At 42.7% G+C, this 13252-nt stretch overlaps 1 pseudogene; it reads left to right on the top strand.

Moving 5' to 3' along the window:
* The window catches only part of LOC124044393, a 47117-nt pseudogene that overhangs the window by 18862 nt on the left and 15003 nt on the right, over positions 1–13252 (top strand).

The raw sequence follows: 13252 nt of genomic DNA on the forward strand, positions 1-13252 counted from the left end.
CTGAACTTTTATTAATTTCTTATCATTATAGGGGTGGCAGGTAGCCTAGTGGTTAGAATGTTGGGCCAGTAACCAAAAAGTTGTTGTATCAAATCCCAGAGGTTAACAATCTGTCGTTCTGCCCTTGAACAAGGCAGTTAACCCACTATCCCTAAGCCGTCATTGTAAATAAGAATTTGTTCTTAACTGACTTGCCTAGTTAAATAACAATAAAAAACACTTCCTCAAATACTTTAATTGTGCTTATGTACTCCTAAAAATGTCAACACCTAGCAATGTATTTGAGATGTGAGACAGGATTTGTTTTTTACTTTTCATTATGCACCTCTATAGAACAACTTCAGATGCAGGTGCATTATAGACTGATCTATTTCTGTCTGACAATACATGTCATGATGAACCTTAAACTCAGACCTAAGAGCCCAACTCCCCCCCCCCACCCCAGGAAACTATTTTCAAATGTGTATTACAGTATGTACTTGTTATTCTCTGAAAATAATCAAATGTTCTAACACTTCACATGGATTTTTCGCGCATTTCTGTGCAAATTTTTTTTTGGGGAGCCCTCACCAGTTTGTATCCCTGAACAATACATTATTCACTTGAGATTGTCACGTTCTGACCCTAGTTATTGTGTTTATTGTTTGTTTTAGTTGGTCAGGACGTGAGTTGGGTGGGCATTCTATGTTTTGTGTCTAGGTGTTTTTTCCGTGTTCGGCCTAGTATGGTCCTCAATCAGAGGCAGGTGTCGTTAGTTGTTGAGAATCATTCTTAGGTAGCCTGGGTTTCACTGTTGTTTTGTGGGTGATTATTTCCATGTCTGTGTTTTACACCACACGGTACTGTTTTCGCATTCGTTGTTTTTTGTAAATTGAAGTGTTCAGTTTGGATTTATTATTAAATAAGATGAACACTAACCACGCTGCGCTTTGGTCCTCTCCTTCAACGGAAGAAAACCGTTACAGAATCACCCACCACAAAAGAACCAAGCTGCGTGGGAAGCAGCAGCAGCAGGAGAGAGCAGCAGCAGCAGCAGCAGCAGCAGCAGCAGTGGGAGAGGCAGCACTATTTGGAGAAATGGACGAGAGGAGATCCTAGACAGAAAAGGACCCCGGGCAGAGCCAGGGGAATATTGCCGCCCCAAAGCAGAGCTGGAGGCAGCGAAAGCAGAGAGGCGGCATTATGAGGAGCTAGCATGGCAGAGCGGCTGGAAGCCCGAGAGGCAGCCCCAAAAATGTCTTGGGGTGGCACAGGGAGAGTGTGGCAGAGTCAGGAGTCAGACCTGAGCCAACTCCCCCTGTTTACCGTAAGGAGCCATGGATGGAATCAGAGCAGTCGGCGATGTTGAGGTGTGCGTCTGAGAATGTTGAGGAGTTGTTGGACAGAGTAGAGCGAGAGCTGTTGTTTTGGTGTAGTATGCATGGTATTCGCCCTGAGGAGCGTGTTAGCTGTCCGACGCCACCTGTGTCAGTTCCTCGTACTCTGCCTGAAACTTGTGTTAGAGTTCCGGGAAGATTTGATGCCAGGCTATACACACCAGGTCTCCAGTACACCTTCACAACCCGGTGTGTCCTGTGCCTTGCACTCACCCTGAGGTGCGTGTCCCCAGACCGGTACCACCAGTGCTGGCACCCTGCACCAGGCTGTCTCTCCGTCCCATCAATACAGGTGCTCCCGCCTGTCCAGCGCTACCAGAGTTTCCCCCCCTCAGTCCAGAGGCGCCAGAGCACCTCTGTCCAGCGCTGCCGGAGTCTCCCGTCTGTCCGGAGCTGCCAGAGCCCCTCAGTCCAGACGCGCCAGAGCTCCGCTGTCCAGCGCTGCCAGAGCCTCCTTCCTCTCCAGCGCCGCCTGAGCTGCTCATCTGCCCAGCGCCATTAGAGTCTCCCATCTGTCCAGAGCTGCTAGAGTCTCCCGTCTGTCCAGAGCTGCTAGAGTCTTCCGTCTGTCCAGAGCTGCTAGAGTCTCCCATCTGTCCGGAGCTGCTAGAGTCCCGTTTGTCCAGAGCTGCTAGAGTCTCCCATCTGTCCAGAGCTGCTAGAGTTTCCCATCTGTCCAGAGCTGCTAGAGTCTCCCGTCTGTCCAGAGCTGCTAGAGTCTCCCGTCTGTCCAGAGCTGCTAGAGTCTCCTATCTGTACAGAGCTGCTAGAGTCTCCCGTCTGTACAGAGCTGCTAGAGTCTCCCGTCTGTCCAGAGCTGCTAAAGTCTCCCGTCTGTCCAGAGCTGCTAGAGTCTCCCATCTGTCCAGAGCTGCCAGAGCCGCCAGAGCCTCCAGTCAGCGTGGAGCCGCGAGAGCCGCCAGTCAACGTGGAGCCGCCAGTCAGCTTGGAGCCAACAGAGCCACCAGTCAGCTTGAAGCCGCCAGTCAGCCAGGAGCCGCCAGAGCCGCCAGTCAGTCAGGAGCCGCCAGAGCCGCCAGTCAGCCAGGATCCGCCAGAGCTGCCAGTCAGCCAGGATCCGCCAGAGCCGCCAGTCAGCCAGGGTCTGCCAGAGCCACCAGTCAGCCAGGATCCGCCAGAGCCGCCAGTCAGCCAGGATCTGACAGAGCCATCAGTCAGCCAGGAGCTGCCAGAGCTGTCAGTCAGCCAGGAGATGCCAGAGTCGTCAACCAGCCTGAGTTATCTCTCAGACCTGACCTACCCCCTCAGTCCTGAGTTATCCATCAGTCCTGAGCTACCTATCGGTCCTGAGCTACCTATCGGTCCTGAGCTACCTATCAGTCCTGAGCTACCCCTTAATTCCAGAGGTGTTCCTCAGTCCGGTGGGCCTGTTGTTTAGGGTTCCCAGGTCAGGGTCGGCGGCAAGGGTCGCTGTTCCTAGGAGACCACAGAGGCGGACTAAGACTATGGTGGAGTGGGGTCCACGTCCAGCGCCAGAGCCGCCACCGCAGACAGATGCCCACTCGGACCCTCCCCTATTGGTTCAGGTTTTGCGGCCGGAGTCCGCACTTTGGGAGTGGGGTACTGTCACGTTCTGACCCTAGTTATTGTGTTTATTGTTTGTTTTAGTTGGTCAGGACGTGAGTTGTATGGGCATTCTATGTTTTGTTTGTCTATTTATTGTTGTATTTCTGTGTTCGGCCTAGTATGGTTCTCAATCAGAGGCAGGTGTCGTTAGTTGTCTCTGATTGAGAATCATACTTAGGTAGCATGGGTTTCACTGTTGTTTTGTGGGTGATTGTTTACATGTTTGTGTTTTACACCACACGGTATTGTTTTCGGTTTTTCGGTTTTCACATTTGTTGTTTTTTGTAAATTGAAGTGTTCAGTTTGGATTTATTATTAAATAAAATGAACACTAACCACGCTGCGCTTTGGTCCTCTCCTTCAACGGAAGAAAACCGTTACAGAGATTCTTAGTTAATTTCTATTTTATTTTTTTACATTTGTTTTTTATGACTCTTTTAGAACAAATGAGTTTAATTTCCAATAACCAAACCTTACCCTGACCTCTGTTAGCACGATGGCAGACATTTTAAGATTAAGATGGCCATAAGGAACATTATTTCTATTTGGTAAGATATTATTTCATTTAGAAAGATCTGAGAATATTTCATAAGCATAGGTGCCACAATTAAGAATGTTGTTCCCTTTATCTGTTTAAACCTCTTAGGGATGACGCAGAATGTAGTTCCAGTGCAGGAACATCAATCAATGGAAATTTCAGTGCGCCACCTATAGTTTTCGATAAAACTCATTAAAACACACATGCAAGGTACTGAATTAAAGCTACACTCGTTGTGAATCTAGCCACCAAGTCAGATTTGTAAAATGCTTTTCGGCGAAAGCATGAGAAGCTATTATCTGATAGCATGCACCCCCCAAAATACCAGAACGTCACCTAAACAACAGATTTTGTGGTAGCCGGCGCAACAACAAAACGCAGAAATAAAATATAAAACATTCATTACCTTTGACGAGCTTCTCTGTTGGCACTCCTATATGTCCCATAAACATCACAATTGGGTCTTTTTCCCGATTAAATCCGTCATTGTATACCCAAAATGTCATTTCATGAAGGCCAGTCTGATCCAGGAAAATTCCCCGTTACAAGACGCAACGTCACTTTTTTTTTGCCTATAAACTTTTACAAATCACTTTTCTAAACCAACTTTAGGTATTAATAAACGTTAATAATCTGTCAAATTGATCACGGGGCGATCTGTATTCGATAGCAGCAAGTCTTGAAATCATCCTCCATGTTTACACTTTCATAACATCCTGCGGTGCGCCTCAAGACAGGAAATGCCCATATGTCATCTAACCAAGGATAAAGCAGCCATAAAATGCCAGTACTGGCGACATCATGTGGAAGCTGTAGCCATTGTAATGGGATCCTCGTTTTTTTTTCTGTCGCCTTAGACAATACATTGACTGGCGGATTAATATTTTTTTTGTGTTTTTGGTGAACAGTTTTCCCTGGGAATTTTACTCCTAAACACGTTCTGTTATAGCCACAGACACAATTGAACCAGTTTTAGAGACTTCAGGGTGTTTTCTATACACACATACTTATCATATGCATAGAAAATTCGCATCTTCCCTAACAGGTTTTAAGCTAAGTGAGGTGATTTCCCCCCACCCCCAAAAAGAAATTTACTCTGCCAACCGATACTGAAAGAAATCATAGGGTTAACACTGTAGCCATAATGAATGCATGACCACCTCAAAAATGACTCAATGAGCACCAGTATGGGATTTATGTGCTGGTATAGAGGCTCTCACTCATTAACCTATTGTTTGCCTCTAATACAAATCTCACTTCATTCTGCGTTTTGAATTGATGGAACTCTAACACAGAACGAGCTGATTTTCAAGCGGCTGCACCTGGGGACAGTGTCCTATGGGACGGACACCATGGATGAGATCCAGAGCCATATAGTGCAGTCATATGCACAGGTGATCATACTCTACTAGGGTCACATTCTTAGTATTGTCCTAAATGGTTCACTGAATTTGAGTAGCCTCAGTAAACATGTGCAAACATCACTTGTCAATTATAGGAATTAGCAGCAGAAAGATTAGCTATTGATCTCTTTGCTTTATTAACTTTCCAAGATCAGGAGAGATCATGGCTCACGACTCCTCATAAAGAGTCATTGCGTTAAACCTCTCTCTCCGCTACTTCTCCTCTTGGCCTTTTCATTGTTCATTCATGCTCAGTCCTGAAGCGTTACACCGACATACTTTCAAGACCAGCATTTCCTCTAGGTGGCTGAGTTTGATCTGTAGCTGAAGTCATGACTGCACTCTGTTTAAGCTCTGCTAATGAAAGATGCGTCTTTTTAGCACACTACTCGTCAGCAGCTAACGCTTCAGCCCTAATGATTTGTAGTGCTGGTGTGTTTCATGTTCCTTTTATTACAGAGATGACAGAGCGTGACAGAGATGGATTGTAACTCTACGTTAAAATCTAACATAACCTCATTATAGGTCCCTGCATGGCATGGTTTGTGAGGAACAAAGGGCATATAGATAGATATCAATGTGTGAAATTGTAGTCATCTGTAAGCATGATGTAATTCATAGGAATAAATACATTTTAATATCACGTGCAGAGCTATGGTGATGCCATTGTTACGTTGAATGTACAGTATAGAGCGCAGTTGTGCACAGATCTGCCAACTCAGGGGAAGTAATCTATTAAATGCAGAATTCAAGGTAGACATATATGAATATATATAGTGGTTTAACCCTCAAAGGAGACCAAGCATTTACCCACCTCGGTGTAAGGGATTAAAACAGAGAAAATGAGAATGTAGCAGTGAAGGGTAGTCTGAAAGGAGGGTAAGATGAAGCATGAAGTTAAGGGCAGCTGGCAATAGAAGGAGCTCTCATAACTTGACTGGCTACCACTCCCATTTTTCATAGTGAAGTGAGCGCTCTGTTGTAGGCTTGCTGAAGGGTTGTCATTTTGAATTTTTGTAGGAGTCTCTCTCTCTCTCTAGCAGCAACAATGGTTAATAAGGCGATATTACCCGCTCCAGTGGATCACATCAACCTTGTCAAACCTAGCTGGCACAGTGGAATGTCCGTGAGATGCCACTGAGTTGAATTGATGGGTGTTGTCAGGGCGGAGAAGATGTAAAAGCCCCCAAACCAGATATGACACAATACAGATGATGATACAGCGTTTCCGTGCCGCTGTGTCATTTGGTCTAAACCCGTGTCAAGTGAATTGTGCCCTGAGCGGAGTGAGGGTTTAATCATCTGGTAGCTACTTCACTGCTTAGTGGGGGAGGGAGACGGAGTGCTGGTGTTGTGCTGTAGCACCTCAGTTATGGCATTGTATGGCATTGTCAGGATTTTCTCAGGCTAGTGAGAGTTGGCAGGGTGATTGCAGCCTATGAAAGTCGCTGCATTACCTGTCTACTGTATCAATGGTCTTATTTCAAACATAGTCAGCAGGACACAACATTTTGGAACATTCGGAATGGGCATCTTTGTTCAACTTTATTTACTGCCCATTCTGATGGGAATATGGCCGCTGTTATTAGAGAATTCCAAGAAAGTCCTAGATGAATATCGAATACACAGAGGGAACAGGGAGAGGTCGCTGGATGAGGAGGAGTCTTCGTCATATAACTTTGTCATAAATATTCAATTCATATCTAAGGATCGCTAATCCCCTCATATAGTACAGTGTTCCGGGCCACTGGAGTGTTTTTCACCCATGGAACAATGATTTTGTGAGGCCTTTGTGGAACTTACCTTGGCTTGCACTAGGCACGAGCCCAGCGCAGACTAGAAGTCAAAATGAAGATGATATGGTAACCAAAAGATGTATAGCTCGGTTTCCCTTTTTGTTTGCTCTGGAATTGCCTGCCTGCTCGTCCATCCTGTCTCACCTTGATGTGTATATTTATTTCCCTTTACACTTGGAGCTATCTGCCTCTATTGTCTGGCACTGCTTGGATTGATCAATATTACATGTTCTCTGAGAGACAATAAGAGGGGTATGTGGTTGTTCAGTCCCCCCACCACTTCTATCTGTCGCCCTCTCTCTTTTCTGCTCCATCTCTCCCTCACATATGACTCTCACACATATGACTCTCTCTCACTCACTATTTTTCCTCCCCACTGTCTTTTATATTGGATAGAAAAGGTGGACCACAATGGGAGTACCAGGCAAAGGAACAATTTGTTTGGCTTGTTGGGTATTATCACTTGCATATATAAGTCCCTGATTGACCCATTTCAATAGGTGACCAAATAAAACTGCAAAGATGGACATTTATCTATGGAGTCAGTCAGCATGTATGAATGTTTTACATACATGCATAGTGCTAATATGACAACTAAAATTTAGTGCTACATGTTATCTTGAATGTTGACCACCCTAAATCAACTAAGACAATAATGTTTAGCAAGTGCTTTTAAAATCCTAGTTTTGATTGGTAATGACATAGTGGGAAGAATTGAGCTATTACAGATCCATTTTCATCATGAAATGCTTAGATGCTGTTGATTTAATTTTGATATACATGATCACTAGAATGTTGGGAATGGTATTCAAATGATTGATTGGGTAGTTTAAACTGGTCTGCCATTGTCGTTGCTGGGATCGGCTAAACTTTGAACATTGAGATATTAAATAAATGATATAGAAAAAGCCTTGAATAGAGGCTGAATGAGTTTGTAAAAAGCCAGAAGGCTTTGGAATGTGTTTTGATGGAAGAGAGTAGAGTGATGTGTTGATATAGGGAAGACATATGGATATCTCTGGGTCAGGAGATGAGGTCAGTTATCTGGTTACCTTCTTTCCTGTGGAGCCATAAACTGTAAGGAAGAGGAGTGTCTTAAGTAGGATGCATATAAACTGTGATGTCTTAAATGTTTAGCAGCTGTTTTCAGCTGTACAGAATCTTTGGAGAATGATTCAACTTGGTTAAAGTTTTGTCCGTGAGTTATTTACTCTGAGAAATAAGAACATAACATCGTAAAGTAGTCACGGGTAGTCTCTTAAATTCCTTATGTAACATATGATTTACATACAGTTTGTATCAAAGTTGAAATGGCTTTAAATTGTTCCCATGGAGCTGATAAACTAGATTGAGGAGGTAGGTATTAGATCCTGACTGTGTGCGCGCGCGCATACACACGTTCTTGCCACAGATGTGTATTAAGTACATATAGCCAGCCTAGCACGGACCTCAAAAGGGGAACCAGAAAAAAATTATGGGGTATTAGCAATCAGTTCCTTTTTGTAAGTCAGGAGTATACAGTAATATCAACCTTTTGAGTGAGCAAATAAAAAATGAGGACGTGGAGAATTGAGTCGTGTAGCTGAACTTGGTGGGAGGGAAAAGACAAATAGAAAAACACTCCTCTGTTTGTGAATGAACTGTGTCCAGACTCCAGAGATAAAGCACTTAGACCATTGTATACATAGTATTTGTAAGGCAACGAACTATCAATATCATGACAGTGGATGATGATTCAGGATTTTGGGTTATATCCAGTAAAGTGATGTACTGCATGACAATTGTGTACTGAACATACACTCAGAAGCTGTGGTTGAGTGTATGCTCTATTATTATTGGGGGAAGGGACACGCACGCTAGCACACACACAACCACAAAGATCCCCATTCATTATGATAAACCTCAGTTCAGTTACTTGCAGAAACGCTCCGCCATTTCCTGGTTGCAAAATTTCTAATAGTTTCCCTAATTTCAGTTTATGTGAATCAAAACAAGCAAAGTATAGTGCAGAGAATCAATTTACCATCTAAACTGCTGTGAAATATTGTTTCAATAACAAAAAATATTGTATTTTCAGCTGTTTGAAGCTTGTGTCCAAAACCGAAAGTAAAAAAAAAACAAGATCGGGAAGCATAGAAATAGCACACATAGAACAGATCTAGCACTTCTTAGACTTGCTTTCATTGAGAATGACCGATTCATAACGGGTCACTCAAAACATTACATATTGCAGCTTTAAGTAGAGGCCAGTTTTAGCGCATGCCTTTCTGTTTCAATTATTGACCATGCTTTTTGACCACAAGCGATACTTAGGGTCATTTTATATAGATTATTGGATAAACAAATGATCAAAATGTGCATATTTTTAGGCTTATCTAGCATCGTAATGATCCTGCATAACACATTTGACATTAGCATTAGTGTACTTCCTGACATGAGTTTCCCCCTTGGAAACTGTCTATGTATGTTATTGTCATTGGTTGGTATATTATTTTATATATATTACAGTAGGTATATTATATTGGTTTTGGTCCCTTCACCATATGTCCTAATCTAAAGCATAGCCAATGACTACAGGATTATTCACCATTCTGCTCCTTCTATTGTGTAATAATTGGCCACTGAGTTATAGTTAGTCCTTCTGTTACTATGAGGCTAACAACCTCGTTCTGTGTCTCATTGTATTCCCTCTCAGCTGTGAATGATACTTAACAATGAACCAGTTAATTTCATGTGTTGGATTTGTTTCAGGGCGATCAGGAAGTTGACCCTGTGAGCATACACAGAGCCCCTAACCTTGACCTGTGAAACCTCTATGTGGACCCATAGCCAGCCCCTAATGAGAGGAGCAGAGGGCTTGGGTCTGTGTAGTAGTGCGGGTGTGTTCCTGACCTTACTGTGTGTGCGTTGTTCCTCTTTAGGTGGCACTGGTGCGGTGGACTGAGAGCGTAGGCCTGACTGGTGACTAGGGACCTGATCTCCCTGCTGCCGAAGACCCCAGCAGGACAAATCCTAACCTACTACATCCTGCAGACCTTCACCTCCAAGAGCAAGAGGATGGTCATCATCGTCAGGGTATGGACTTAGTTTTGGTGACCATTACATGTTTGGTAACTATGTGTGTGTGTTAGTCAGACCTGGGTTTAAATACTATTTGAAATCATTTAAAATACTTAAGCTGTGCTTGATTGAGCTATCCCGTTGCAATGGAATCAATAGAATAGTCAGAAAAGTGCAAACCCCATCTAGGCAGGTTAACACAAACATTAAACTAATTTGAAGGATTTAAAGTAGTATTTGAATTCAGGTCTGTTGTTAGTATGATATGGCACTGAAATGCTTTTTATATGGTTAAACATGTATAATTTTTTTCATACTTTGCTCTAGGAGGAGACCACAGGTGACATCACATGTTTATTAAGGGCACTGATGTTGCCATGGCGAGTATCGTGCAGTACAATGAGTGGCTGGAGGAGGAGGTAAGGCTGTATTATATGAAAAAAATGAATCTAACACATGCAGGCTAATTACCTCAATTGTTAACCAGGACATTCATCACAAGATCAACAGGCCCACCCATGACTGGGTGTGGTGTACTGTATGTTCATAATTATATTGGCAGTATTGAGTCATTTATGACCAGAGGCTGTTTTCAATTTAATTAGTGACCTACATGAATTGCATTCCTTGTCTAGGAGCCATTACAGTGTCTGCCTCCCAAATTGTGCCCTGTTCCTTATTTAGTGTACTATTTTTGACCAAGGCTGTGGTTTAATATAAATTAGTTCACTATATAGGGAATAAGGTGCCATTTGGGACAGATCCAGTATGTCATATTCCTAACAACAGTTTTAATGATGTTCCATTGACTGTAATAACCCATAGACTGTCCAAGCAATATGGGTACCATGTCAATAAGCAATCAGAGTGTCAGTTTCAGCTCATTGGCGTTTCATATAAAAAATAAACCACCATCTGTTGATTTTGTGTCCTCTGAATTTAGCCCCTAGGTGGCTTTATTCCCCATTGACTTCTGTCGTTGTTGGTTGACTGTTCTGATGCAGCTGACTCTCAGTTAGATGAAATGATCTATGCCTCTACTCTATACTATACAGTGTGTTTAACCTACTGTATGTGATATGACATTTGTTAAAACGTATTGTTTGTTGAATGAAAAATATCTGCCTGGAATATAGATATTGAGTTGGTGTCCCTACAATTGTTCAGTAATTAATATTTTCATCATATTACGTCCCTCTCTCCTAACAATCCCCTTTTTTGTTCTCAGAGTGGGAACATGGCCAGGGAAGGGCTTAGGACGGTGGCTAATAAATGCCTATCCAAGGAGCAGTAAGCAGACTTTGAGGTACAAAATATAATGTCCCTGATTAACCCACTTGAGTTGATTTCTGCGGTTCCACGGAAATCTAATTAGCATAATACTACAACTTTTGTCTGTTTAAGCTAGAGCTATCTGCATGGGCTGCATCCCAATCCACCGCATCCGAGGTGAAAGGTGGCAAAGCTACAGCTGTGTTTGTCTGACCATGAGACATACTGAAAATTGGTCTTCTCACGCAAATGATAACTCCGAACGGTTTGGCCTATAAACTATTATGACCCCACTATGGAAAGGGGAGACTCATGTCAGTGGTTTTGCTCTACAACCCCCACAAGCGTCATGGGACTCATATGAAATTGTATTATTTTACCAGGTAAGTTGACTGAACATTCTCATTTACAGCAACAACCTGGGGAATAGTTACAGGGGAGATGATTAAGGGGCCATGATGGTATGCGGACCAGATTGGAAATTTAGACAGGACACAGGAATAACACCCTTACTCTTCCAATAAGTGCCATGGGACCTTTAGTGACTACAGAGAGTTGGGACACCCGTTTAACGTCCCATCTGAAAGATGCCACCCTACACAGGGAAATGTTCTCAAACACTGCCCTGGGGCATTGGGATATTGTTTTAGACCAGAGTAAAGAGTGCCTTCCATAGGGCAACGCACAATTGGGCCAGAATAGATTAGGGTTTGGCCGGGGTAGGCCGTCATTGTAAATAAGAATTTGTTCTTAACTGACTTGCCTAGTTAAATAAAGGTTCAATAAAATGTATATAAATACTGGCCCTCCAAAACCACTTCCAGCAGCATCTGGTCACCCATCCAGGGACCGACCCTGCTTAGCTTCAGAGACAAGCCAGCAGTGGCATGCAGGGTTGTATGAATCCTCTATGTAAAGGTGAGTCTCTCACGAACATGTCGGTTGTTTTGCTCTAGGACGCCCACAAGCATCACAAGACTCGACTGAAGGTAGCACGGTACCTGTATAAAAAAAGAATGAGTAGAAGTATATGTAAGTAGTTTAGTGGCTAAAAGAAAGGGTTAAATGTGTGTAAAAAAAAAGAATTGTTTCCTGATCTTTCTTCTGATTATCCATGTATGAATTCAATGTGTTTCTATGGGCTAATAGCAGTAAATCCAAATTCAATGCTTTGTCAAATAATGTTTTTATATACAGTACCAGTCAAAAGTTTGGACACACCTACACATTCTATTTTTTATTTTATTTTTTAAACTAACTACATTGCACTAACTACATTACAGAATAATAATTAAGACATCAAAATTATGAAATAAAACATGGAATCATGTAGTAACCAAAAAAGTGTTAAACAAATGAAAATATATTTTATATTTGTTATGTGTGCTCCCTCCGGCCTCTAGGTCACCATGCTGCTCGTTATGGCGCACATCTGTCACCATCGTTATGTGCATCTGCGCGTCATCAGACTCACCTAGACTCCATCACTTCCCCGATTACCTTCCCTTATATACAGTTGAAGTCGGAAGTATACATACACCTTAGCCAAATACATTTAAACTCTTCTTGATATTTAATCCTAGTAATAAGTCCCTGTTTTAGCTCAGCTGGGATCACCACTTTATTTTAAGAATGTGAAATGTCAAATCAAATGAAATCTAATTTTATTTGTCACATACACATGGTTAGCAGATGTTAATGTGAGTGTAGCTTGTGCTTGTGCTTCTAGTTCCGACAATGCAGTAATAACCAACAAGTAATCTAGCTAACAATTCCAAAACTTCTACCTTATAGACACAAGTGTAAGGGGATAAAGAATATGTACATACAGATATATGAGTGAGTGATGGTACAGAGCGGCATAGGCAAGATACAGTAGATGGTATTGAGTGCAGTATACATATGAGATGAGTATGTAAACAAAGTGGCATAGTTAAAGTGGCTAGTGATACATGTTGTCAGGACCCGGTTACGAACCCGGGTCTCCGGAGTGAGAAACAGTCACTTAACCAACTGAGCCACGAATAGTCGGCAGAACCCAGAAGATGAGGCAGACACAGCAGTACTTGAGACGGTGTATTTAATGAAGTAAAAAGTGAAATTCTTCAGGAAAACATGTAACTCCACAACCTCAAAAGGAATTCCACAAGAACAAAGGTAATCCTCCAAGACAAAAAAGGTAAATCCACAAGGTGGAAGGTATAGCACAAAAAGCCTCAA

This window comes from Oncorhynchus gorbuscha, linkage group LG09 (genome assembly GCF_021184085.1).
Source record: "Oncorhynchus gorbuscha isolate QuinsamMale2020 ecotype Even-year linkage group LG09, OgorEven_v1.0, whole genome shotgun sequence".
Lineage (NCBI taxonomy): Eukaryota > Metazoa > Chordata > Actinopteri > Salmoniformes > Salmonidae > Oncorhynchus > Oncorhynchus gorbuscha.